Source organism: Rhinolophus ferrumequinum, chromosome 20 (assembly GCF_004115265.2).
Source record: "Rhinolophus ferrumequinum isolate MPI-CBG mRhiFer1 chromosome 20, mRhiFer1_v1.p, whole genome shotgun sequence".
Taxonomy (NCBI): domain Eukaryota; kingdom Metazoa; phylum Chordata; class Mammalia; order Chiroptera; family Rhinolophidae; genus Rhinolophus; species Rhinolophus ferrumequinum.
The window spans coordinates 49,466,474-49,473,281 of NC_046303.1; the positions used below are offsets into that span (position 1 = coordinate 49,466,474).

General features: G+C 38.6%; 1 non-coding gene across 1 annotated transcript; it reads right to left on the reverse strand.

The window, feature by feature from the left end:
* Positions 1-1,468: 1,468 nt before the first annotated feature.
* On the reverse strand, positions 1,469-1,577 carry LOC117012581 (U6 spliceosomal RNA). The gene has a single exon (XR_004421189.1). It is a non-coding gene; the product is annotated as a U6 spliceosomal RNA (small nuclear RNA).
* Between the last annotated feature and the right edge of the window lie 5,231 nt (positions 1,578-6,808).

A 6,808-nucleotide genomic window follows, 5' to 3' on the forward strand; every position in this document is an offset into this window, starting at 1 on the left:
ACTGGAACGCTGCTGAAGAAAAGCCGCAGTTCTATGACCTTGTTTTTCAGCAGGATTATGATGTTTACTTCTTTTTAAAAATGTAATTGACATATAACACTGTGGAAGTTTAAGGTGTACAGTGTGTTGATGTGATACAATGCAAAATGATTACCAAGATAGCCTTAGCTGACACCTCCATCACCTCACATACTTACCTTTCTTCTTTGTGGTGAGAACATCTAAGATCTACTCTTAGCAACTTTCAAGTATATAATACAATATTACTAACTATAATCACCATGCTGTACATTACAATCCCAGAACTGAAATATTCCATTTTATATATATATATAAAATTATATAAATAATATATATAAATATATATTAAATATATTTATATTTATATTTAATATATTTATATTTATATATTTATTTATATTAAATATATATATAAATAAATATTTATATATTTATATATATATATACATATATACACACACCACATCTTCTTATCCATTCATCCAAAGGCAGACACTTAGGTTGTTTCTATATCTTGGCTACTGTGAATAATGCTGTAATGAACATGGGGGTGCAGATATTTCTTCAAGATCCTGTTTTCCTTGTTATTTTGAACTCTTTATCAGGTAAATCACTTATCTCTACTTCATTAAGATCTGTTTCAGGAGTTTTGTTCTTTTGTTTGGAACATATTCCTCTATTCCTTCTTTCTTCTGGACTCTGTGACGTGTCTGCATTAGATACAACAGTCACCTTTCCCAGTCTCGATAGAGTGGTCTGTGTAAGAGACCACTGTGTAAGACTGTCTTGCTTGACAGTCTTGTGGGACTCCTGAATAAAAGCCCCATTGGCTGTCAGAAATAAGTGATCTGGGGGTGGGGGACTGCTCCTCAGGCAGCAGCAGCAGCAAAAACTTGGGCACCAGATACCATGTGTGTAAGCTCCTTCCGGGGTGTGTAAGCTCCTGGTGACTTGGAGAGGGCTAGAGAGGAAGGGCGGGGGAGGTGTCTGCAGGCCTCCACTGTCCCTGGGAAGAACCACAGCCAGCCTCTAGATGTGTGCAAAATTAGAAGTCTGACCCTTAGGCAGCAGCTTTGGAAGTGTACAAACAGATCCTTTCAGGGAAAGACGGGAGGTGAGTGCTTCTGCCTGCTGCTTTGCCTGAGTCCTGGCAGGATGGCTGTGGCGAGTGCTTGCTCCTGTTAATAACTGCTTCTTTACTTGCTATAGCTTTGTGTGTCTCATGGATTCAAGCCCTGTTGTCTTTCAGAGCTAGGTATTTTGGGGGCCCATCTCTCAGGAGGGGTTCTTTTTTTAAATTAAAATATAGTTGACATATAATATTATATTAATTTCAGGTGTACAAGTCTACATTTATATACTTTATGATGTGATCACTCTGATAGGTCTAGTAACCATCTATCACTGTGCAAAGTTATTACAATATTATTGACTATATTTCCTGTGCAAAAATATGGATTGCTTCACAAATTTGCATGACATCCTTGCACAGGGGCCATGTTAATCTCCTCTGCATTATTCTAATTTTAATGTATGTATGGTTGAAAGGAGCACTCAAGTGGGAGTCTTATTATAAGTTAAGGCTGTAAATGTAGGGTCCAACCTTCTCACTCCTCAAGGAGAATCTGGGAGTTGGGGGTTCCTCCGATCATATGCTGTGGCAGGATTTGTGGCAAGAGTGTATCTCAGCCTTTTAAAGTTGTTTGATGTGGGTATTTTTTGGTTTGCCCAATATATATGAGTCGATCAGGTAGCTTCTGGATTTCTTTCAGAGGAAATCGCTCCAGGTGTAGCTATTCATCCTGGGTGTCTGTCTGTCGGAGGGGAGCTCATGAGCCTCCTATGGCGCCATCTTTAAGGATTGCCCCAGTGGTTAACTTTTGTCCCACCTTTCAAACCATGTGTTGGTGCATTCAGTGAAAGAATTTAAGTCACATCTAGAATTGTAGTGCAAGAGAGTCTGACATGAAGCTTTTATCTTCCCAGGTTCTGAAGGATTGAAAGGCAGTTAGAAAGAGGTTTGACACTGATGATAAATGTCAATTTACCAAATCCACCACAACTCATGGGTCAAGGAAAAAAATCATAATGAAAATTTAAAATTATTTAGAATTGAACAATACAAAAATAAATGTCAAAACTTGTGAGGTGCAGTTAAAAAGCTACTCAGAATTCAATAGCTTGTATGTTTACATCAGAAAAGAAACGATCAACCTTAATGAGCTAAGATTCCAACTTCAAAAATTGAATAACAAACCTAGCATATCAAACCCAAAGAAAGACAGCGGTTTAGAAATAAAAAAAAGCAGAATTATTGACATAAACATACAATCAAGAAGAGAAACAAGGGGCAGCTGCTTAGCTCAGTTGGTTAGAGCGCAGTGCTCTTAACAAGGTTGCCGGTTCGATCCCCACATGGGCCACTATGAGCTGCGCCCTCCACAGCTAGATTGAAACAACTACTTGACTTGGAGCTAATGGGTCCTGGAAAAACACACTTAAAATAAATAAAAAGTTTAAAGAAAAAAGAAGAGAAACAAAACCAAGAATTGGTTTACAGCAATAAAATAGACCAGGTAAAATTATTCCATACAAAGAAAAAAGAAAAGATATAAATAAACAGTAATAGGAATGGAAAGGGAAATAGAAATACAGATGCTGTAGATTATGTTAATAAAAGGATTTTATGAACAACTTTTGTCAATACATTTGAAGACTTAGTTTAAATGACTAAATTTGTAGAAAAACATAACTTAGTTAACTTGATCCAAGAATAAATAGAAGGACAAATAGTCTTATGATCCTTAAATAACTTGAATCAGATAACATCATCCCTTAAAGAAAACACCAAATTTAGAAGGTTTTATAGGTGACTTTAGCAAAATATCAAAGACGAGATAATTCTGATTATAAGCAAATTCTTTCAGGGGACTTATTTCAATAAGAGCTGGATTTTTAGTAAAAGTATCCCTATTTTTAACTGTTGGCCACTATGGAAACACTTTTGTCAGTGCAGACAAAACAAAATATATCTGTAGGCTGGTTTTGGCCCACAGCCTGCCATTTGCAACACTTGATCCAAACTTTATAGAAGAGGTGACACAAGTCACAGTGCAATTATATTGAACGATTTGGGTCCCACATCAAGAAAACTTGCTGATGGAGTTATGACACACTGACATGTATTTCCAGAGCCGGTTGTGAAAACTGACTCTGAAGCCTAAAAATCACAGCTGATTGACGTGTTCCTACTAAAGCTGATGCACGGCCCTGCTTTGAGGCAGAGGAATGCAAAGATGGCCTTTCTGGGTTGTCTCATGGACTCTTCTAGCCTTTCTAGTAAGTGCAATTTTCTTAATGGTTCCCTTCTCTGTTACCATCTCAACTAATAATAAACACAGTGATTTGATGCTTCTGGTACACATTCTGTCTTCAGAAAAATAGCATTACTGATATGGGCCAACCAAATAGCCTCCCCAACCAATGAAAAACCTTTAAGTTTTGTTTCCTATAGGGATTTTAGGTTTCTCCTTCCTTAAGTTTCCTTTCCCCCAGTGTCTTAGCTCCCTAGTTCCGGATTTAATCACCTTTAAACAGAAGACTGTTTCCAGCCTGAATCATAGGAAGTCCCCTGCCCCCTGCTCCAGGCCATTCCAGGTCCAGCTCCTGAGTCAACACCGCCACCTGAATAATCAGATTAACCAGAGGAGAAGACCACAGTCTCCACGAAGCTAAACAGAATTTCTATCACACAGCCACCTCACATCAATAGCTTTGAGCTCAGCTTCCTGGGCCAACACTTTTAACTCTGTTTAACCAAAATCTATTTTTCCTCATTCAGGGGCCTTGAGGATACAGTTAATACCCCAGAGAGATTACCAGTCCCAACCAAAGAAGCCAGCACGGTCTTCCAGGAGGATCTCGAGATCCCTTCCTCTCATCTAAGATCAGATAGGGCAAGAGTTCCGTGAATCCCCAATAGGTAGGGACAGCTCTATGCCCTGCCCAGCAGGAAGCAGACACAGAAGAAAAGACCTCCTGTCCCTCAACTGCCCATAGAGATTTTATGGGGATCACGTCTCTCAGGGGAAACAAGGCAGGCAGCTAGAGACAGGCATCGGGTCTCTGCATTCCTGCACAACCCACAGAATGTGACCACCCAAAAGACCTCCCCTCTCTGCCCAAAACTTCCCATTCTCACTGTAATTATCTACCCCTCTGAGGAAACAAATGGGTACAAAGTACCCAACTAGGTTAAACCAGTCACTCACACCTGCGCAGTAAAGGCCACAACGACCTTCATTTCACCTGGGCCTCATTATACCATCATTATAATATGCATATGCCTGGAAGTTTGTTAATATCACGATAACAGACTGAATTCTGGGAAGGAACATGCACAGTCTAAAAAGACGAGGTAATAGCCTCTTGTCAATCATAGGTGTCAATCAAGTGGTCCTACGCCCCGAAAGGAACAGCTCATTCTGGAGGAAAAAAAGGGATAAAAACTCCAAGTCCTCACCAGTCAGCGCCTCATGAACCTTGTCTTTGCTTGGGGCCCACTCCTATTCCTTTGGAGTGTACTATCTCTTCTAATAAACTGCTCTTTCACCACTTTATTTTCGTGTCTCGTTCAATTCTTTGCTCAAGATCCAAGAACCTGGACACCGTGCTGAGGAGGACTCACTCTCCGGTAACACCCTGTTTCCCCGAAAATAAGACCAAGCCGGTCTTACATTATATTATGTAAGACCGGGTCTTATAGTAAAATAAGACCGGGTCTGATATTAAGTTTTGCTCCAAAAGACGCATTAGAGCTGATTGTCTGGCTAGGTCTTATTTTCTGGGAAACACGGTAGGTAGCCACAGAATTGCCCAACCAAGCCTGGCCTGTATTAGCCAACTCCCCAGCGGGCTGGAGATAAGTGAGAATTAACAAATTATTGTTATTTTAAGCCATTGAGTTTTAGGTGTTTTGTTAAACAGCAATAGCTGACAGATAAAAATATTTATCAAGGTCTGCTCTAGGTCCTTTGTGCCCATCTAATTTAATTAATTTAAATAAAACTTATTTAACTAAAATTTAATGGAAATTTGATGTATAATAAAAATATCAACAGAGTCTCAGTTTATGTGAAAATCTTGAAATAAAACAAGTATCTACCTCTCTGTCTTCCAGCCAAATTTTGTCAAGTATCATGTAACTTACAAGGTTGGCTTGTGAACTGTGCCAACTTGACAATGGAAATGCCTGATATTCTTTGTCTGGGGGACAAAAAATATTAAGGGGTCGGCCTTAAATTATTGAGTCTTCCCTAATGTGAGGTCTTTTTTTAATTCTTCATATAAAATGCACTCCCTTGGACTATCATTCTCTCCATTTAATTGATGAGGAAACTGAGATGTAGAGATGTTGAGATCACACAGTCAGTGGCTCCTACTCTCTAGGATGACAAATAATACAGGAAGTTAGAGGAATCCCAGTTGCCTAAAGTGATTTTCTTTACCACAGGACTCAGTTCCGAAATGTACATTCTGTAGGTGATTTGAGTCAGTTCTTTGCGCAGGCCGAGAGGGGCAGCGCAGGTTTACTGGTCCACATCCCCTTTGCTTTCTGTACTCAGAATCTTGAATTTCTAGTGATTTATGACCTTGGTTTTACATATTCTCCATGGTCCTTGATGTTTTCAACCCTACATATAACATTTCTAGTAACACTGATCCCTGCATTTATGACTTTTAAGTGATACCTACCTTATCTATTTTCTTTGCTGCTTTGGATTAAATTTTTAAGTTTCTCAGCTCCCTCTTCATCGGTTCTTTGGAAGAATGTTCTCACTTCTGTTCTTTGGTTCATACAAACTGGGCCTTAATAAGAATCAGGTTATTCCTACCCCTCACTAGACTTCCTTGACTCTGCAATGAATTCCTGCCCTTTGTTGCCCTCTAGTGGCCTCCTGATTTACTGCTTCATATGGATGATTAACCCTCAGTATGCTGGAAACAGTTTTGTGATCAACAGTTTTAAAGGACATGGTTAATGACTTCATTTCATCTCTGACTGGATTCAACCTCTTTTATAATACTAAGTGATGTGTTTAAAGAATGTACAGTCATTTAAATTAAATATTGGAAGCAAATTAATGAAAATTATGTCAGAGAACTCAAGGAAAGGTCTACTCTAACATTTTGACTTCCAGTTGACCTCTGTTTTAACAGATACTTTTCCTCTTAGTGTTAATGAGAAGTCAACGAATAAGTCAGCCAACAAACATTTACTGAAGACCTACCAAGTACCGCATACTCTTCTAGATACTAGGACCCAGCTGAAAGAAAATGTCCTCCACTGTATTTCGAAAATAATTCTGTGGTTATCATCATTAAAAACCAAACAAAACACAAAAAAGTTACATGACTTATGTGAAAAGGAGAAGTTCACATTGCTCTTTCTAATCCGAAGTGAATATACATCACTTTTTATAGTGTTGGCTTGGCTAATTGTAATAAGATCAAAGAAATCATAGACAATGGGATAAACAATACAAGGTTTACGGTAAACCAAAATTTCCATAACAAATGGACAATGAGTAAATTAAACTTTTACAGTGAAAAGTAAAACAAGTGTCATAGTAGTCTCTAGGTTAAGGGTTATGTAACAGTAAATCATTGCAGCTAAAACAGACTTTCAGAAGAATGCTTACAGCAAGCTAAGAACCCAATTTTATAATTTGGCTTGAAAAGGCCTTCACTGAAACTTGGTCAAGTTTTATATTTTTGGTGTCTTCAA